Below are 22,217 nucleotides of genomic sequence, written 5' to 3'. Positions count from 1 at the left end.
ACTCATGCTCATGCATTTCTCTGCACAGAAACAGGAAGGTACGGTTGTTCCGTGAAACGGACAACCGAAGTTTTAGTGAAAAGGGTGATCTCAATGGTAACGCCGATGGCTTAAGTCGAAGCCCCTAACGTGAGAAGAAGCCTGTATTCACTTCTTGGTGTTTTTCTTCCTGGCATAGGATTTTGAACCCTTGTATTGTATTATCTTTGTTTGAAGCGCTTTTTCTGAAAATGCGATTTTCAAATTTGTGGACGCGTTCCAAGTGCTGCTAGGCTGCCCTTAATGTAGATGGGGGCATAAGAGGGAAATAGTCTGGCAGAACTTAGTGAAGTTCGTGCCGTGCTTGCTGGCTGAGCGGTTGAGTTTTTAGCGTGGTTGTGATGCTGTAGGTTGTCAGAAATCTCTCCTGAAGACAAATTGCAGAGTGCCTTGGAAACCCGGACTTGCCAAGGACTTCTTCAGGCTGACTGGCTCAAGAGAAACAGAGTCGGACGACCCTGGTTAGCAGCAACATCCCGATCCCTCCGGACAGCGGATGCAGTCCCCTGCCCTTCGGGATCTCCCTTCCCCGGCGGGGCAGTCTGTTACGTTTCTCCACCGAGAAGTGGGACAGCTGACGCGGCCACCGCATAGCAACAGGCAGAACCGCGAGCGGATCGGCCATTTCGACGCCGTTCATCGGCCGCGCAACGATTCCTCCCGCCGACAAGTCTCAGCGTGTTCCTGTGCGTGCGTGTGTGTGCAAAAGGTGGCCAAGCCTGGAGCTCGAGGGAAAGTGCGTCGCCCTCTCCTGTCTGCAGGAGGTGGAGGAGATGAGGTCGGAACACCTGCGATTGAGTCATTCGTCGTGAACCAACATGTTTGGCTCTCCCTTTCCTGTGAGGGTTTACCCTTTCCCTGTGAACTGGAAAAACTATAAAAAGCAGCGGCCGACTCCGCTGAGATAGAGACTACTTTGACGCGCCGTTGGCACGACGCTAGACACCAGCTGTGTGAGAGTGTCTGTAATCTCTCCGGGTCAGCTTCACTGCCCGTTTCTTCCTGATGTTACAGTAAAGGTTGTTTCGTTAAAAGACGCCTCGTCTTTGCTGGCACCTTTGATGCCGTCCGCCGTCCACGGAGCCGCCAGGCCAACGCTGCCCCGGCACTCGCGATCCCCAAACGTAACACGCCGTAGTGGAGGCCTCCGGAAATTTCGACCACCTGGGGTTCTTTAACGTGCACTGACATCGCACAGCACACGGGCACCTTGTTTTTCGCCTCCATCGAAAAGCGGCCGCCGAGGCCGGGATTCGATCCCGCGTCCTTGGGAACAGTAGTCGAGCGCCGTAACCACTGCGCCACCCCGGCGGGGTAGTGTAAATCTTCACTCCTACCATTTTCATACATTCCTTTGATTTACATTGGGCTCATTAATCGCATGACATACTGCAGTATGTATTTCTTTTAAATAAAATCAATTGACCAGCCTTTTTTTGACATTGCTGACACTTATTTAGAAGTGAAGAATGCTCTCACAGATGAGGAATTTACAACAAACCTAGCAACAGCTTTTCTTGCTGCTCTCTTTGACCCATTCTTGTTTAACAAGAGGCAGCATGAGCGATGAATTTTTATTTTTTTTTCCTGTCTCATGTCATAGTAACCCAACAGTAGCCAGAAAATAAGCATTACTTTGATATTGAAATAAGTGGTACTTCATTTTCTTTGTTGCAAAAAGAAAAAATGTCCCCTACCATAACTGCAGGTTTAAATTAAGAACAACCTGAAACGAGAATACCTCTGCTTCTGTTTTAACCATTTGATAGCTCATAGGAACACCGCTCTCAGCATATGTATGTGGTCGTGTTGTAAGCAAAAATTTACGATCTGCTGACTTCCACAACACCATTGTCTTCAGCGTCCTTTTAAGGAGCCAAAATAGCAAGCCATAGGATGGCAGAAAGAATTGCTGAGCAATTACTAAACTAATGCTACCTCCACGTGACAAGCTTGTACAGGAGGCTTCCATTACTACTCCTCGATGTTACATGTAGGCGCCAAGTGCAGAGAAACCACACCTTCTTTAACATCGTCCTGTGCTTACAGTCAATATGCGTTGTTGTTTACCTGCATTCCATTGTGCACCACACCTGTGCCAAATGATCAACTATGAACAGCATAAATTCAAGCAAGACATGCACACTGCTAAGGAGCCCATGAAAAGCTATTTACTAAAGGTAGAAAATGTGCACGAGCAATAGCTATCCCATCACTCCTCTCTTCAATGCCCAAATCTTTAAGCTAGCTTCGTTACCACTGATCATATCGGCAATAAAAATGATGCTTCTACTCTCCTCCCCAACTCAGTGCACGCCAGCACACACATACAAAAAAAGGAAGGAAACAAGTCGGGATGGTGCACCCTCAAGACTTGTCCGCCAGCATCACTTGGCAGCATCCAATAAGCGGGTAAACCCAGTGCGCCCTGATGATATTGTTACATGGTGACAAGCAAAGAGACGGCACAACATGGCGACAGGATGAACATTGATTTAATGCCTGGCCTAGAGTGAGGGCTCCTCTTGCGCAACTGCCGATCTTCTTCCTCGCAACAATATCAAAGGGGAGGGAGGGAATGATTATGTGCTGCCCTAACCGGTTACAAGCACACGCTCCACGCAAAGCTTTCAAATTTGACTCTAATACTCACAACAACCACCTCTATGAATTTCTTGAACTAGAATATTACTGCAGGTACCGCTTCAAGGGTACTTTAAATGTATTTATATATTAAAAATATATAAACAGATCACACAAGCATCTTTCAGTGCTACCTCAGGCAAGAAAAAGTGAAAAAATGAGGTTCGCAATTACAACTACACACCCCAAAGATACAAGAATCAACTATGACAAACACCTATAAGCTGAGTAAAAGAACAATCTTAGCCAGTGAGATCATGCTACTGGCACTTCTGAAGAAATACAAATTAGAGAGAACCACGTGGGTTACTAGTGTCCAGAATAATAAAGCTCACTTTTATTTATTTATTGATTTGATACCTCAAAGGCCCCTGGTATGGGGCATTACATGAGGAATGGGCATGAGAGTTAAACAACAACGATCTTGATAGCGTTCTTGAAACGGATGGCATTGATATGATGCATGGCGTCCTGTGGTAGATCATAATGGCTTTTATAATGGCTTTCTTAACACCTTCTTTTAAAGGCACGGGTTTATCTTTTAAGTTTAAACCAATAAGAAAAAGAATAAATGTACGCAGAATTCTGCTCTTGAAATTCAATCCTAACTCAAAAAGGTCACACCCTTAGCAAGGAAGGCACGATAACTGGCTGTTAAGCATAAGTTGCACTCAATCAAAAGTCAAAATAATTAATTAGGAAAGCCAGGGGGCAAGATTTGACAGTCATAGTGCAGGATGCCTTGCTATATCACCGCTATTCGCTCACTGTCATCAGCTACTTTGAGCAGTAAATTGGTTAAGCAGGTTTAGCAACTGCATGCCAGACACAGGTGTGCATGGACCTTAAAAGAAAGTATTAAGTTTGGCTAGCATGATAAATAAGTGGCAGTTCCATCATAGCTGTCAAAATGCAGGCCACGTTATGACCCACTTATTAGCACAACCCAGTGCCACAACCAAACAATCTGTCAATCTAGTTACTAAAATCACTTATCTTGTTTACATACATAATTTTTACTGATGACAGCCATTGTGAGTTAAGGCATGGCTCCGTGTACTGCCATTCAAACAATAATTATTGTTCATGCCAATAACACCAAGATAAACATTGCTTGACTTTTGACCAGAGAGGACTGGCATATTAAATGATAAAAACAAAAAATTCCAAGACTTAAGCTTTGCCCTTTAGGGTGTGATGCGACAACATTAATGGTAACCGTTTGCTGCTCAGATTGCAGATTACCATTTGCATACATGCACTTTGCTGGTTCCTAAATCACTAATTCCCAAATGTATGGCTCTTTTATCAACAATACAGTTATTAGTTCACAGTCTTAAGATACCACGTTATGCAGGAGACTACTCACCATCAATACAGAAGTTCAGTTTAAACATGTCGCACGAACAAGCATGCATTGCCTACGGATAGTGTGTTTGACTAGAGATATAAGCCTCCCAGTGGGTTTGATTCCCATTTTAAAGGAGCTGCCACAGTTGGCAGCTTGTGGCAATTTAGTCGTGCCATGCGGCCTCGAGACGTCATATTGATTGATCATACTGAGACAGTGATTGATCCACTGATCAATCAGTGGCCAGCCATACCTCCTGCCAAATATCAACAATAGGCACGCTCAACTTTTTTTAGCAAAAAAAAAAACAAGCCAACATCGTATTTTCTGCAGAATAGCACCTTTAGCTCTATCCCCTTAAATGCCAGTCATATCAAAAAGTCATTTAACGACAACCTTGCACTATGAAAAGAAAAACTAAACAAAAATTGCAACAATTAAAAAAAAATGAAATTGAAGAGTCCAACCTTTAATTATAGGCTCAAAATTCAGTCTCGGCACGTTACAGATCCCCAGGTGGTCGAAATTACTCTGTAGCCCTCCACTACGGCTCCTCTTTCCACTTTCACTCCCACCTGTGAACCAATTATTATTATTATTATTATTTTATTAGAAGTTCATCCAGCTGGGGAAATTCACACTGTATTTTGGAAAACAAGCATTCACCAAGGACCTTGCAGAAACAATGACACCTATTATGGCACCAAAGTGGCCATTTTTCGTCTAGTAAGATCTTCATGGGTGCCTTATTTTTCCACATGCAGTCACATGCTATACAATACTCAATATTCTAAATCCAGTAAATTCAGACACTAGGTAATCTCGAAGGCCTCAGCGATTTCTAATATGAACTGGTAAAGCTTTTGTCCAGTAGTTTACACATCTGCAAGCAGTGCCTCTATCAATAAGGCACAAATGCAAGGCAGTCCAAATGTGAAAAACTTACTTTGGAGCCATGCAAGTTTGGTATACAAAAAGGGTAGCAAGAAATAACACTAGAAGAACAAACAAAGGCTTCAAGCTCTGATATGACAACTTGATAGTCTGTCATCAAACAGAGATAGTAAATGGCCTAAAAGCAGGACATGGTTCACTAAGCACATAAAGCCCCTAGCTATAATAAACACACAGATATGTACTGGTTATGGAGTGTTTGGCTATCCTGAGGTGCAAGCAAATGAGAAATATCAATACCCTAAGTTTCAGCAATCACCTTTGCATAATGTTTCCATAGCTCGACACAAATATGCACTAATTCCAGCTAGATAAAATCAATTTCAGCAAGAGGAGGTGGGTTAAGTACCATATGCTTTCCAATTCAAAAACTCTGATTGGTACCTGTTTTAAGGCTAATTTCACTGCACTTACTAAAGGGTCTTTATACTTATTGGCAACTAATACCAGTAAATGTAAATTCATGTGTGTAACTAGGATAACTAATGCTCTGCATGCATATTATTCAAATGAAGTACAGTTAAATCTAGTTACAAGAGACACTCGGTTATAATGGTTTGGTTGATTTTCCTATGTCTGCCATGTTAACAACATTGCATACAAGAGACACTCGGTTACTAAGGACAACTTTATCAGGTCCGTGGAGTAAATTCTTCACTATTTAGAACAGACACAACCCAGGTGTGCTCATGCAATGCATCTGGAGCGTACCAACTCGTACATGGATTCACTTCAGATTCCCTTAGCTAAATTCTGTTCCATATCAGTGTCCTTTTTGTTGTGTATGTCAGAAACTGAGGAGTGCTTCCCCATGATTGGAAAGTCAAAATGACATCACATTACTGTTACCTACGAAGCAAATCAAAATGCATGAATGACATCCAGCATTTTTTACTCCTCACTGTTAAAATTTGATCACAAGATGAAAGCTTAAAATCCTGATATCTTTCTCTTTGTGAATTATCTGAGTGTGACGAGCCTGTAAGTATCTGAGGGTGACGAGCATGTAAGAGTGCTTCAAAGGTATTAGAGCAACAGGAAGGCTTTGCAAAGTGAAGTACTTTACCTCCAAAATTTGGGAAAGAATACACTCTGCACTTACAAAAATACATAGTAGCATGAACAACTTCTTTAAGCTTTCCTGAACAATTTCCTGTTAATGCGTGTGAATGGATTTATATACTGATGTGCAGTAAACAGATCAACACAGTGATTTTAGAATTTTTGGTTATAAGAGACCTTGCTTACAAGAGACATGTTTTTCGGGTCCCTTGATTGTCTCTTGTAACAAGGTTTTACTGTACCACTACTTGCATCACTAAATTATAAGTACCTGGGCATATCTGTTTCACCTTACCTCCCTTAGACAGCTTACATGAATGTGTAAATATTAATGCTAACCACAAGTTTTTGCCTGAACTTCATTCTTGTTACTTTACTGTAAGATGGTGGTCTATACAAAATTAGGATGTGTCATCTGCATAGCATCGAGATTATAAAGAACTATTATTATCATAAGATTCCTTCAGAATAGCTTCGTTCAAGTCACTCCTTCAAATTAAACCTGAACAGGAAATTACAACCATGAAATATGACAGTCCACTCCCAAACTTAGCATTATGCCACAACAATATCTCATTTAGTTATGTTCCATATGCTATTATCACCAAACTACTGGGCGCAATGAATTCACTCTTCTACCACATTATGTTTCACACCACATCGATAATTATGACAAATTTGACATCAGTCTCATTTCGTTTGGTCTATGGTATTTAACGTCTCAAAGCGACCCAGACTCTGGAGAATGCCGTAGTAGAAGGCTCCGTAAATTTCAAATTTATCCAGCGTGACGTGAAGAACAAAAAAGTGAGTTCTAACACTCTAGTAGAGCACAATGAAGGCACGGGCTACTTGATTGACTGGGATTCGGCATGGACACTTGAAATAGAAAAATTTCTATCTACCCGTCTACTCAAGGAATCATTACACACCCAAATGAGAAATGAAGCGATAAATAGGATATGGGGAAATCTACGAGTGATGTATATGCACTTTGTACACAACACTTTCGCTTCATAATTAACGGTCCATCTCATTCCATCTTCATTGTGAACAAGGCACCCGTAGCAGTGCTGAAACATCAATGTCTTCATGTTTTGTACGTTTTTCTTTCCCTCCGTTACCTCGGCAAGTGCTGTTTTGATACGAAGATGATAGGCTTGGTTGAATACAGACCTTGACAACTTGTGAATTAGAAAATCCAGCTACATGTACTTTCTGGGCATCATTATTGACTTCCATGTTCAGTGGCTAATACCTGTAGACTCAGCTGTCCAATCTCCATACTCGTGCTTCAATGTGATCTGCAGAATCACAGGTGAGTGACGAGGAAGTTACCCTTCCTTAAGGCTGAGAACAAATCCCTGGCACTGAGTCACACAGCGTACAAATATCCTTTAGTTTCACCATCTCCATCACAGCCCGGACATTTCGGAATATTTCATGGAAAAGGCAGCCCATGGAATTTCACAGGCGGCCATGAACAATGTTGTTCTTCACTTTCACTTTCAAAACCACTTTGCCTTATGGCTTCACAATGTTTATTAACGCAACTGAGTCACCTCTGAGACAGTAATTGGGCAGGCTCTTATACAATGGTTCTCAAACGGAGCTCAGTTCCCTTCTTATTTGGCTCTTAATGGTGTTGGTTCTCTACGTCTTGGCAGTCACCGATGAAGTAACTGACTGAAACGGCAAGGTCATTTGAGAGCAACTGCAGGCTGACTAGCCCTTACCTTCGTGCTAAGCAGAGTTCTCCTTTGGTAGCAATGTCACCTCTTATATTGAGCAATCTTAAACAGAATATGTCTGAAATCTTCAAATTTTCACTGGTCACTCAGCGCATAAGTGCTCCAGAACTAGTGCAATGAAATTTTATAATCCATTTTTGAACTTGGCGTGGTCTGTATGCTTTACTCAAGCTGTGTCCTCCACAATGGCTGCACGAGGATTCAGAACATTGCCTTATGCATTATCCTGCCGCTAAAGTGAAAAAGCGTGCCTTGTTCACTTCCCTGAAGAGGGCGGGAATGCTGTTGGAGACATTGCTTACCCCAGCACCAACTAGTCGCGTATAGGAAGGCGACTTCTTGTTGTCTTCTAAAATTCCTATGAGGCTTTGACTTGGGCCCGAAAAGGAGACGGTAACAGTTGTCAACTGCAGGTGATCGCATATGTGGTGACATCCATCTTCCAGATCTCCAATCTATGCCTAATTAAGGACCTCAATTATTATCCAAATGTTACCACGGTGGTGCAACTACTTGAACATTCTGCAAGACTAATTCCACCAGTCACTAGAAACTAGCTCAGTTCAACTATGAAAGAACCAGTAAAAGTCTTTCACCTCGATAACCGGAGTGGTGGACTAAACTGCACAGAATGGATGAAAGAATCTACTTTTAATTAAGGCCTGCAAGAGCTGCATACACATCGCTAGTGGTGAAAAACAACCTGTGGTAACAGGTTCTAGACTCACGAGCCGCACAGAACTACACATCCTTCACACTCATTACCCCCTATTGACACGGGGCAACATTCATGGGTAGGCCTTGCTCTATGAAGTACACCCAGTCTTTCGTGGCACATTCAGAAAACAAGCTTGGTTTGATTTGTGGGGTTTAACGCCCCAAAGCGACTCAGGCTATGAAAGACGCCGTAGTAGAAGGCTCCGGAAATTTCGACCACCTCAGGTTCTTTAATGTGCACTGACATCGCACAGCACATGAGTTTCTAGCTTATCACCATCAAAAAGTGGCCACCGTGGCCAGGATTCGATCCCACATATTTGGGCAAAGTAGTTTAGCACCCTGAACACTGCACCACCACCCCAGAAATTAAGTAGTCTACTGATAAATAAGTGAAGTCAATTACCATTTTATAAATCTCTGACATTTTTTTGTAACAATAAAATGTCTTAAATCCGGTGAAAATTTTAAAGAGAGTTCTCCTGATAAGCAACACCACCCGGCATAATTTCCCAAAATAACCCAAATAAATTAGTCCCAGTAGAAACACATTATGGCTCAGAGCTGTTTGAGAACACTTGACGAAAAAGCAAGGAAACGCAGAATAAAATGACAACCAATGAGACTAAATGTGTGCTCATTCCAAGAGAAATAAGAGATAATAAATAATGCTATCCTGTTAACATAAATATGTGCACAAAGGGTTCCTCACAAAGAAAAATAAAAATTTTATAAAGAAAACCTAGCATTAAATAGGAGGCAACCAACTACACGGGAACAATGACACAGCAAAATCATTTTACATTCAAAGTTTTACCACAACATAAATGATCTGTATAAAAAAAAAAGAGAAGCAACAGAAGGTAGGCCGATAGGGCATCGAATAATTGGTTAATTTTTCCAAATACCTGAGTCAAGAAAGCAGGAGGTAAGTATGATACAGAACTAGTAAATCGCTACCTCTTCAGCAAAACAATGAAGTCCTCTGAATGACACGCATCAAATATATTGGCAAAAATAACATCACTTCAGAAAAGTGCAGTTTAATCCTACTAAAAAACCATCAACAAACAAGATAAAAATAGATTTTTGAGGTCATTTAAAGCAATGGAAATACAGCAAGCCAAACACAATGCAGTTGGACACTCCAAAGTGCACTTTTATTATTTTGGTCTGAGGTAGTAAGAGTGAGCTCGGATAAGGATATTTATTTATTGCACATTCCCTCATGGCTCACGCAAAGGGCATCAGATAGGACATGGGGGGTGCTAACTTTTACAGAAAAAATTGTTGCTTTCGTTTGTTGCTATCACCCTTTTCACCAGGGTCCCAGATCCCCTGGCAGCCGAAAAAGTTAGGAGAGCGCTTGGGTTGAACAACCAACTAGCTGAAAGCAATTGTGTCAGTGTTGACCAGGTGTGTCAGGTGCTAAAGTTTCGGTGGAGTGGAAAACACGTCTCATTGAAAGGACATTTGTTCAGGCAAACCGGCAGCACAGCAATGAGAGTGGAAACCTGTCATGGCTGCAAATATAGCATTGGAAATGATTGAGCAGTGAGCACTCCAGTCGTTCACAAATGGACCCAAGATACGCCTTCGATATGTGGACGATCATTTTTAAAGAAGCTCGCAGTGGAAAACTTTGACACCCCAAAATTCTTCTATGTCAACTATCATGTTCACCTTGGAGTGTGAGACAGACATGGGCTCCCATTTCTCGACATGCTAGTGAAAAGATAAGGATCCCAATTGGAATTCTCCATCTACTGAAAATCACCCACACTGGATGCTACCTAAATATGAGCTGAAATCAACCTACCACCCACGAAGCAGTTGTGGTCTCCACACTCACGTAGAGAGTCAAAACAATGTGTTCCTCGAACACCAAACGCAAGCTAGAGCAGTTGGATTCTTTACTGAATTTTGTCACAATGGCTCTACGAAGAAATGTATTCGACGAAGCGTTTGACAACTCGATAACAGAACCCCGGCTATCAAAACATCCCACATCACTGACCGTGTACTGTCCATTCAACTAGTTACATCAGTGAAACAAACAGCTTTCCACAAAGGCTTGTCCAGCACAAACACAATGTCTAAAATTTCAACCGAGAGCGCGGTGCAGGCGTCCAGCTTTGTGACGATGTGGAGCATTGCATTGATTTATAGCAGGCTAAGGTTCTCTACACAAAGCCTAATCCTGACAAGCCACAACTTCTAGTATCCTCATACATAAAAAACACTCCCAGCAACATCAACCAATCGCAAGGTTCCCGTCCAGCTCCATAAGTATGCAGCCTTCCTGCCATCCAGAGATGACCCTTTGTTCGCTCCCTAGTCTACGTGACTCATGCCATTGCCCTTTCCCAGAATAGTGGAAATAAACGTGACAAGTTGGCACTGAAACATCAGTTTCTCATATGAGACTTTGGTCAGAGTGGGGCAAACTTTTCACTCTAGTTTCCTCCCAACCAGGCAGATCTCTGCCTCCACAGCACAAAAAAATAAGGGATGGGGCATGGCAAGTGTAAAGTTACAAAAACTGGCACAAGACGACAAACACTGGATCTTGAATGAAGGGCGGTATGTGGCCTTTAACGTGCCAATGTGACACAGGCAAATACGGGTAATGCAGTAGGCTAGTAGACAGATTTATACCACCTAAGGCTCAGTAACACATGGTCACATTGAACAGCACACAAGTGGTTTTCTCGTTATTTCGAATGAAATGTGGCTGCTGTGACCATAATTCGACCCCACAAACTTGCAATCGGCAGCTGAAAGTCACTGCTGTGTGTCCTTGATCAGCAGTGCAAAACTGCCTCACAGAAGCACTTCTTGAAAATCATCGTAAGAATAAATGGAACTTACCAAGTCAGATGATGAAGTGTCCTGGAGAAGTGATATGCATAAAGCACATGGAAAGAAAAGCAACAAAATAAGTAACTATCACAGCACATATACATTAATCAAGTCAGTCACTTTCTTTTTTTTTTACAAAAAACAGAGCAACCACGAAAAGCTGCTGCTAAAGCTGCCCACTGGGGTGCCTGCCACCATTTCATCAGCAAGGGGTTTCCATATAGCAATGCTGGACAATAGAAAAGGGTCTAAATTAGGGCATAAGTGCATAATCCAATACACACTAGAGAATGAAGGACATCAGAAATAAAATATTACAAAGAAATTACACAGAGGAAGCACGCATGGTCTAAATGGCCACTTCTGATATTTCTACAATACCTGTGACAACTTTATGACTTCCGACCGTTTTAAAGAACACTCAGTGAGTGTAAGCAATCTATTAGCAATGCATATATTATATGAGTTGTTCTTTGTTCACCATTTCAAGAGACAATATAATGAAGTTCTGCTTCATGGCCAGAAATTGTTACCACACTAAATAACAGTCATCGAAGCTGTATGCCTTAATTATTCAGTATCAAAGAAACAAGTATGTAGTGCAAAGTTGTCACCCTATAAACTTTCCATTAAAGCATCTATAACTTTATCGAAGTTCTACGTATCTGAAATTTCCCTACCCAAGAATGCGCAAATGAACAGTGATAAGATTAACAAATTATTCAACAATTTTTTTAGCTCTGGCAGCGTGAATGTGCATTTCAGTCTGTCGTGGGTTTTTATTTACAGGTTTTTATTTACAAGTTTAATTGCTCGCGAAGTGTACTCCTAAATTTTCAGATGATTGCGAAATTTCTACGCTCTCAGTGCCAAAGGTAACTCTAGGCAAAACAAATTTCATATTCAATTGGAAAGCCAGCGTCTTTCTTTCACTAATGGTGTCTTTGGCTGAGGCGCACTGGCCCTATACTGGTGTGCAGGAACTGACGTCCAAAACGGCCCAAGTAGACCGTTCCTGTGTGCTCCAACTGAACGTGTGAAGCAGACAAAGAGTGCTGTCGTTGTTTCTGCCTTCTATTCTGCATAACCTCCGAGACTCTTGACTGTCTCGGAGGCCATCCTACGTTCCTACAAGTGGTGTGTAGAGCTAGTGCTAACTAGAGACGCTGACGCATGCTGCGAAACCTTGCGATTGTGGCGGTGTTGGTTTGTCAGGCACTACAACAGTGCTATTACTGGTTTCTATCTATATGTTGCACAATGCGCACATTGTAGGCGCACGGGTCGTCGGCTGATGGCAGCGTAATGGCAGTGTACAGGTGCGGACATAAGTAAACGGAGCACGCTTTTCGGTTCAAGTTAAAATCCCGCCTTCTGCACTGAAAATAAGAAAACAATATTTGTCTAAGAAAAGGACACTGGCATCTACTATAGGTTCCCATATACCACGACTGCCAATTTCAATTATGCAACGCGGGAAACACTTTTGAAGCAAATAGCGTGCCCCTTTTACTTTTGTCCGCAGGGGTTCATCATTTCCTTACTATACGCCCACCTGATACACTTCCTCTCTTTTTCTCTTCGTCGAAGCTCGCTATCGGCCGCTGTCGAGCAAATACGGATACGATGACAGCGTCGTCTGTGCGCAGCGCCTGCTAGCGCGCGCTGCACGATGGGATTGTAGTACGCTCCCACCGTCGGTCCCCACGGTGGCAGTGGTGGCACGGTGCCGCACACTCGTGTCGTGCTCGCTCCATGCGAACGTACGGCACTGCATGAGTGGTGGCCAGCCGAACGTGTGGCAGCGCACGAGTGTGCCGAAAACACCACGAGTGCCGTCCAGCCGAAGACACCATAATATTATTGCTAAGCAATTCATCTTCACCCCAGCTAGAGGACGAGACGCCTTTTTTTCACGTATTGTTTCACATTCTATAGCATTATTACCAGTAGTTAGAAAAGATTGTCTTCTGCATGTCACATAAGGAATACGTGTAGCCTGTAACAATATCTACAGCAATATTTGTAGCCTTACTACTGTATTGAACCAACTTCCAGCCCCGAGCATCGACATGTGAAACAGCACAACCTTCCTAGCATCAGCAATAATACCGACAGCAGCAAAAGTACGAACCTGGCAAAATATCAATTAAAATGCCTAACATTCTCCCGCAGGACAACTATTCACGGCAGCAAAAAAGAACTTGCTTCACAAATATTGCCTCAAAGGTGAATCGTTAAACTAGTGAAACCCCATGTTGCATGAAGCCGCTTCCTGCAAATCATTCCTCAGGTGCCCATAATATGACGACACAACTGCTGGAATGTCATTTAGACCACAAAAGACACTAATACTAAATAATCGACAGGCGGTAAGGCAATAAAGATCTAAAATTTGACGGTGCAAAGTAGCGCACTATTAGGAGTCCTCCAGCTATCGATCGACGAACGTCAGCACTTACACCGCAGAACGACTCGATAACCACATTGCAAAGAATTAGCTAACAGCGCACTTCCTCCTTAAATTATTCAAATGTAGCGCCAACACGACTGCAATCAGTGCGCTCCACTCACGCACCATTCATTCAAAGTAGAAATCTCGCCGAAACTTAACCATGCCTACTACACACCCTCAGTACAAATCTCCAGGAAAAATCATTCTTGCAAAGGGATGGGACATTTCCGTTTAGACCAGAGCCGCCCGAACGTTTACTACTGTACCTTGCTTTCGCAGAAGCTTTATGACGACCGTAAATAGACCTTAGAGGAAGAAGAAGCACAGGAGAAAACGAAAACCACGCACTCGAAACGCTACGGCACACACACGCAAAGCGCCATGTTGGAGACTGCTGCAATGTTTACATCTAGGCGGAGGTGGCGCCATCTCCCCGCAAAAGAAAAAAGGCAACGAGCGTTTCGGTTTCAGTTTCGGTTGCAGCAAGTGTGCAAGAAATTCAACGAGTTTTTCGGTTTCGGTTGAGAGCGCTGCGCACACGTTTTTGTGTCCTTTATCTGGACCGTATGTTTTCTAATCATCCACGTCTAAATTACATTCTGCTCATGCTTTAGCAATAACACATCAGTAGATGAGCGAACAACTGCACAGAGTTGTACGTATACCTCGTCACATAAACACTTTCGGTCCTCATTGAACTCCATCTGCATTCAATTCAATGCAGATCGAGTTCGAGGAGGTTCGGAAGTGTTCTTATGACAGATGAATTCTCTTGATTTCGTTAGTGGGTCTTTATTTATTGCTTTGCCTTTTCTATCCATTGCGGTGCAGTTTTTAGGAGCAGCACGGTCAGGTTCTGAATTGTTATCTGATGCAATATATTACAATCTTATATTTAGTATCAGGATGCCGCTTTCTAAGACCCAAAGCTTATGAAAATTCCTATCACACAATGCGTGCAAAGCCTGATTTTAGATCATATGTTGGAAATAAGGGCGAAGAGAGGAGGGGGGGGGGGAGAGGGGGGGGGGGGGGGACTGCTCAGCCACTCTACTGCGGGGTGCCTTGTGATGCGGCCGTTTACCGTTGCTTACAATTTCTACATAGATGCAGATGCTGGCTTGCTGCGCGGCTGCTCTTCATCACCAGTTCGCTGTAAATGCAGTCCCTGCTTTTCCCCATCGTTTGATTTGCACCCCCCCCCCCCCCCCCCCTACTGTAGACTCACTACTTCACTTCTTTAATTCCTTGCTCTCTTCCTCATTGATTACATTAACTTTTCTCTGCGAACATATTACTTTATTTATCTCCTTCCTGCTTTCGTTAATCGTCCCTTTCAAAACTTAGTTTTCTCATCTTTTCTACCCTTACGTCTTCCAGCGAAAACTCATGACCCTCTTTTACATTTTTGTTCCGACTTCGTTACTTTTGCATCCTTGGCTTAATTTTTTCTTGTTAATTGTTTGCCGTTGCTGGCACGTCATTAGTCATTTTCTCCCGTTTATTTTTTTTTTTTTTTTCTGCTGCAGGATCCTGCTTTTCTGCCGATGCCCATTCCCGTCATACTGCATTGTTCGAGTCAGCCCCCCCCCCCCCCTTTTTTTTTTCTTTACTAAGCTCAATCTCCGACATTTCAGAGCAGAGTAAGTGGAGTCAGGATTACATATAGGGTACAGATATAGTTCATACAGCATAAGAGAAGTCTGTCTTTGTCTTTGAAGCCTGACAAAGCACCAGAAACTTCTCCCTCTAACTTTTCTTCTTTTTTTTCTTTTTTAAGAGAAGTAAAGTGTGCGTATGAAGGCCGTGGCTTTCCCTGAGGCTGCTTTGTGTTGTCTTCACTACTAAGTATTTCAAATTATCTCTCATTTGAATAACTACCAGATTACGGTTACTTGCATGTTATTATGCCTCAACAAGTAATTTCGTACTGTCGCCTCGTGCTTACCGGTAGCGTAAACCGCGAGGTCTCTAGTATGAGCTCTTGATATTAAAGATAACAATGATTTTCTGTAGAGTTGCCATTTATCCTGGGTCGATTTCGATTTATGTGGGCCATGATGAATTCTGTCGCCATTATGTTTGGATGCTCGCGAAGTTGTACACTCAACGTTAGTTTATGCAGACTACAAGGATAAATTTGTAATCGAAAAGGAATGTCATATATGCTTACATCATATCTTTGTCAATACAGCAGCGGCCTGCGGATGCCGAGGGTTTGGATGCCATCGGTGGCTGTTACATTTTCTTGAACAGCCTTTCCAGCTATCCCCTATAAAAACTCCATAAAGGAATTTTCAAAAAGGTTATAATGGCTTTCCTTCTCAGAGCAAATAAGTACAGAAATATTTTCCAGTATATATCGACACGTGTTATTGTGGCGTAACACAAACTGCTGACACTGGCACGATTATGGCGTACTAAGACTGCGGCTGCTGCATAAGCTTGGAGGCTTCAAACATCTCACTTCGGCTAAATGGCTTAGTGAAGGCCCCAGCCCTCTTGCAGTGAATAAAAAAAAAAAAAAAAAGCCTTAATCTGCGGAATGTCATATTTGCACAAAGTTTCGTGTTGGGGTATGAGATAAGCCGTCTTCTGTTCTTGAGATCAAGTCTCGGGCTTTCAAGCAGCACGGCTGGCTGCGATGTGGTACTGCTCGAACTCCGCGTCGTTTTTTTTTCTGTTTTTTTTTTAGTCCTAAAGAAAAATGTTATAAGACTGGTGTCGTGTCGATAAATTTCAACCGGCTGTCTTTTTTTTAATTGATCTATCGCCTTCTAATTGACACAACTCCCTTAAGCTGGTTTTTAAAATTCAGCGATTTAATTGCAGCTAATCAAATATCTTTGTAGAAGGAAAAATTTAAAAGAAAATGAAGGCAGGACAACACGATTCAAAGCACCACTGAGATAATTTCACCGGCTTAGGGTACTGTACCTTTTTTAAAGCTGTGAAATTTAGATGAAAGACTTGGATACGGACACCTTGTCAAAATTAAAAGGAACGAATACCCTGTGTGCCCATGGGTAAGAATATATTACAAAATGTAAAATAAAATTCCTTTCAATTAGTCCCACGCTGTTAGCTCGAAATACCTTGATACTACAAGACTAGCGGACAAGGCACCGCCTTATCTAATTTGCGGTTCGTGACACGCTTAGTAGATTAGTTACAATTTATTGTAGTTTATTCCAGTTTTGTGATGCAGTGAATAAAAATTGCGAGAGGCAAGTTTTTCAGGAATTTAGCCACTTTTTGATGGGCTGTATAACTATAATTAGCTACGTTCTATTCGAGAAACGAGTTGCAACCTGCAGGAATAAATTTGAGAACCTGAACTCGGTGGGAAACGCAATTTCTGTGCTCAGGGGGGGCAGGATGGGATAGCTGCATGGTTTCCTTAAAAGGGCACTGCAACACTTCTTGCAAAACTCGGGCTTTCACCAGCAATATCTACAGTTTCTCATGCTGCGGGCTCACATGAAATTATGTAGAAAAAAGAGCATAAAAAGCCTTTTTTTTTTTTTTTTTTTAGCACAAATACGCAGCTGACGTCACGGGGTTCACTGTTGGTCGCACCGCCGGCTGTATTTGGCCAAGACATCACGTGAAGATATTTTCAGGACCGATCGAGAAAGCTTGCGGTGTGACTCCGGCGTAGCGCTACATGCTGGTCGCTGCTCTCCGCGACGTTTTGGAAGCAGTCATGGCAAGATATTTCCACTTGAGTGACCATCGGGTGTTTTCGTTCTCTATCCGTACCCAATGCGCCCACAAACAACGCAGCATATCTCCGTTATGGAGAGCGGAGAACAGCCGTCCAGCGTGTACCGGCTCTGCATGAAAACGTGCTGTGATGCCGATAGTGCTTAACGCCTGGCTTCATCGGAAAGGGGTCTTTAGTGATTCGAGCACAGGTGGAAATGGAGCTAAAGAGAGAGATAGTGAGAAAGAGACTGGTTGCCTGCGTCGCACATCATTTTATACAAAGGGGGAGACATTATTTTCCTCTGCCTCGGGTTTTAGAGCACCTGCTGGTTCTTATTCAAACTCACCGACAAGAATAGAAGGTGACAGCCTGCTTCGTATTCATGCACTCCTTATACACTCTATTGAAAGGGGGTCTCAAACCCCTCCTAAATACTGGTGGGGGTTCTCAGGCCCCTCGAGACCCCCTATGTCATTATTAGCGGAAACTACATGACCCTCAGTGGAATCCCTTCCGGCAAATTATTGTGAAGGAAAGGAAGCGAACAATGCAGAAGTCAGCTACCACCATTACAGGTCTTCTGCACAGCCGGAAAGATATTTGTTCTGAAGAAAGGGCCCTAGATGCGGTGTACCAAATTCCGTGCTCCGAGTTCCCGACGTCGTTAGATAGGGAAGCGAAAAAGTACATGAAAAGGATGAAACAGTGCAAAGCTGCTATCAGACAAATGAAAAGTGAGCTAAGTGCAGTGGGCGGGCTCTGCGATTCATATGTATGACATTGTGCTGGAGACCAAATCAAACCTGCGCAGAATGCTGCTTGTGTCATGGCAGAGGTGAGCAAATGCCCTAATTTTGGCCGTCCCTCCCTCGCCCTCACTTTTCGATCAGTGGTCCTCCCTCACCTGAGCCTGAACCTAAAAAATGTTCTGGCTCTCCCTCGTCCTCACTCTCACCTAAAAATATTGCTGGTCCTCACTCACCTTCACCCCAATTTTGTCTGCCCTCCTTCACCTTCAGCCTCATTTTCAGCAGTTTTAATATTCGAATATTTTTTATTGTTTTCGATCCATAGCAATGTTATTGAGTCCAAGTAGGTGCAAACTATTCTCTGCATCCGCATTCGGCGGTGCCAAGCCGCGTTGATCATTTATGCTCAGCAATCCGAATTTCTCAAAGTAACGATCAACTCCTATCCGTCTGCTCCAGGAGTACGCCCACCTTAACTCGCTGGCAGAATTAACTGCCCAAAGACAGACAAACAGAGCAAGAAAAGCTTCCCTTCGTCTTGAATTAGAGAACCAACCACCTCCATGGGACTACTACCACCTTACTTCTAATAAGCCTCTACTCACCAAGAAGTCGCAGCTCTCGTCATCATTCCCAATAACGTCTTGCGCAACACATGATAACTGTATTATTTACACAGATGCAGCCGTAACCCCAACAGGTGGTTCAGTTGTTTTTATAAGCCCAATCCACCCTCACCTGAACACCAATCGAAGTTACCTTACCGACGCCAAATCAACTCTTGCATTCGCACTGCAAGCTATCTTAAACGCCATAGAAGCGTTACCTGCCGACCCTACGTTTCAACAAGTACTGATAATGACTCAGTCTAAAGAAGCCTTAAAACATTTAAAGAAAGTCCATGGCACTCTTAGGGTCGCACAGACTATACATGCTGCTTGTCACCGTTACCCAGTGACTATAACCATTCACTGGGTTCAAGACAACAAAAATTTGAATACCATAACAGCAGACGTGCTTCCTCATGCAGAAGATGTGTCACAACCTATTCATGATTCCTTTCCACCGGATCCACTCCTGACCCATTTGACATCATCAACATCCCTCAGGCAGCGTACACGTGCTCTAATTCCCCCGTGTACGTACCCCATTCCCACCAATCTAACAAGGGTGGAGGAGGTATCTCTGAGACGGCTGAGGGTCGGAGTGGCTCTTACGCCCGCCGTTCGACACCAGTGGCAAAGTACTACTATTCCAGTTCCCGACAAATGCCCACACTGCGAAGAACCGGCTTGCGACACCACTGTGCGGCATCTAATATGGACATGCCCAGGAACTTCGCATATGCGCAACACCATTCTACAAAAAGCTGGACTTTCACCAAGTAATGACTCTCATTTCCACTTATGGACAACAAACAACATTTATGCACGCAGTTTGTGTGACTTCTTGCACATGGCTGCACTCCACACATTCCTGTGACGCTATACCACCACCTTTTATGCCGTGTGGCAAACTCAGCGCAATAAATAAATAAATAAATAAATAACAATGTACTTAAAACAATAAGGGGAGGCGTTCATGCTTTGGCGAATCACTGGCAAGAGCCATCTGGTAATTGTTCCGACAGCTGCTGACAGTGAGATGGGCACTGGCAGCCTTTGTCAGCGTTTCTACTGATATGAAGTCTGCTTTTCCGGCTTCTTCAAGGGACACGACCAAAACACTTCATCTTTTTATAAACTGCATTACCATTTTTGGTATGATGCAAGCAAAATACTGCAGCGTTTGGCTCGCATCATTAGCATTGATGAGATCGTTTTCCACTTGCCGCAGGGAATGATTCAGAAAGTAGCCGCACTGCGGAGGCACTAACGTTGGAATAAACGACACGTCAAACTTGCATAAGTTTCCAATTTTGAGCATTCTTGTAGCGTATGAGCGAACCAAATATAATTTTTTCTTCATAAAACTGCATGAACCTATGTCTGACACTGATATTTCAGGCTGCTTTTTATATTGCCTCTACTTTGTCTCAGGGCTGTTCTTTTCTCCTTCCACACAAGGTTTCCTCGACACTCCTTGAGAGTTGACGCGCTTCACGTCGGCTACGCGAAACAGATGTCCTATCGATTTGCACCGCTCAACACTAGTTGAATTTTGTCCGGCAGGTTACCAGGCACCTGTAGACACCATTTTCATCCAGGTGGGCCTCCTTTTGGCGATTTACGGGACTTTTGTCAGTCGACCACGTTGGCGCAGCTGCTAAGCCTAAGCCTATGGTGACGACGCCGGGCCGCTGATGCGGCACTAGGCACGGCAGTCATCACTCTTCTATGGAGCTACGACCCGCAAATCATGCAAGTAGTGGAGCTACAGGCTGCGAAGAAGCCAGATTTCGACGAAGTCACTGAATATGCTATTCGGAAGAAATTAGAAGAGCAAGAGCGAGCGTATGCGAGGCGCGGGAGCTCGGAACTGCAGGAACGCTTGCACAATGCAGACGCTGCTGACGGCGATGACCCCACTTCGGTGCCAAGCAAACCGCTTCAAACGAAGCGTTGGAAACCAGAGGTGGTGCCCAAATTCGGCGCTGAAGACTCTGTCGCCGTCATGAAACCCAGAGGAACGCTCAATTCGTCACATTTCAAGGGAGATAGGAGAAGCTATATATGCTGCTGCCGGCATCGAACGCAAATCATAGACACTTGCAACATGGCCGGCCTGGGATCAAAACATAATCAGGGTTGGAATTCGAGACGCAGAGCTTATTCGGCAAGTCCTCGCGGTCGAGAATTTGTGGATTGGCGGCCAAGTGCAAGCGGTGCATATCTACCTCAAGATGGCCGAAAATACGTATGATGGAGTAATTCAAGTGGCTCCGAAAGTGCCAAAAGCTGATATTGCTCAAGCTATTTACTCGCCAGGCACTCTCATGGTGGGTGTGAGGAAATTAGGAGAGTCGAACGCAGCGGTGATTACGTTCGAAGGCCGTACAGTGCCGTTCAACGTGTTCTACTGGGGAGGCTGTGCCCGTCCGTCTCTTCCGGAAGACAACACCAGCTTGTACCCGCTGTGGAGCAGTGGGGCATAGGGTGGATGTCTGCCCTAATCCACGAGAAAATCTCTGCCGGGTCTGCGGAAACATAATCCAAGAAGAAGGTCCCGAGTGCCAGCCCCGATGCCTAGTTTGCGGGGGTGCCCATCTGACGAGCTCCTCAGACTGCACCTGGAAATACAGGAATCGTTCCGGAGCCGAGCGGAAGCCTGGCGGTGCGCACTACAACAACAAGTGTCAATCCAGAGACAACCGGAGAAATTCAGGGCCTAGACCGCAACAGCGGAAGAAGCAGAGGCCTGAAGGAAGAGGTCGTCAGGTGACAATTTGAAGGAGCCGAGTCGGAGAAAACCACGGGCAGCAAGGTGAGCCGGGCACGGGTTGTAACTTCCCCGCCTTCCACGTTGGCTGTCGAAAAACTTCAATAGGTATATAGCAGATTAAAACAGGAGCTAGCGAAGTATAAAAGTCAGGAACAGAGGACATCGGCAGAGGGTGAAAACATGCCAGAAACTCCTGGCGAATCTGCAATGGAGGAGGATGCTCCCTTCCCTCCTACTGAGCAGGCACTAACTGTTGTCCCTCAGGGTGCGAAAAAGGAAAAGGAGGGAAACAGTAACACAGTGGCGCCAGATACCGATAAGGCGCAGCTGGTGCCACAGAGAAAGAAGCTGGGATTGAAGCGGTTGACGAGAGATGTTTGCTGAACGACCTTCCGCGTTTGGAAACTCGTATAATGCAGAATATACAGACGAGCCTTGAGGAAACTCTGCAAACTATTATTGAAAAAAAACAACGTTCAGGCAGCTTTTGCGAGGGGCATTCAAGCAGCGGTAGAGCGGGTCTTACAGGGGATCTTGGAGCCCC

The 22,217-nt window shown here is 43.8% G+C and overlaps 1 protein-coding gene and 1 pseudogene across 4 annotated transcripts in view; one reads left to right on the top strand and one right to left on the bottom strand.

Moving 5' to 3' along the window:
- The window catches only part of LOC146209231 (cytochrome b5 reductase 4), a 264,229-nt gene extending 249,990 nt beyond the window's left edge, over nt 1-14,239 (bottom strand). For 3 of the 4 annotated variants that reach the window (XM_084597629.1, XM_084597660.1, XM_084597651.1), the window contains exons 1-2: nt 14,101-14,239; nt 11,389-11,409 (exon numbers count right to left, since the gene is read on the bottom strand). The gene's annotated coding sequence lies outside the window, so the exon portion shown is untranslated. Of the gene's footprint in view, nt 1-4,500; nt 4,609-11,388; nt 11,410-14,100 lie in introns of all 4 variants that reach the window. The other variant, XM_084597640.1, reaches the window with a different exon arrangement.
- Nucleotides 1-21,681, top strand: part of LOC146209230 (uncharacterized) — a 51,126-nt pseudogene extending 29,445 nt beyond the window's left edge.
- Nucleotides 21,682-22,217: the final 536 nt, after the last annotated feature.

This window comes from Amblyomma maculatum, chromosome 1 (assembly GCF_055883805.1).
Source record: "Amblyomma maculatum isolate TAMU_Amacu chromosome 1, ASM5588380v1, whole genome shotgun sequence".
NCBI classification, from domain to species: domain Eukaryota; kingdom Metazoa; phylum Arthropoda; class Arachnida; order Ixodida; family Ixodidae; genus Amblyomma; species Amblyomma maculatum.
Note: the sequence above shows the minus strand (reverse complement) of the source record. Positions and strands in the feature narration are given on the sequence as shown.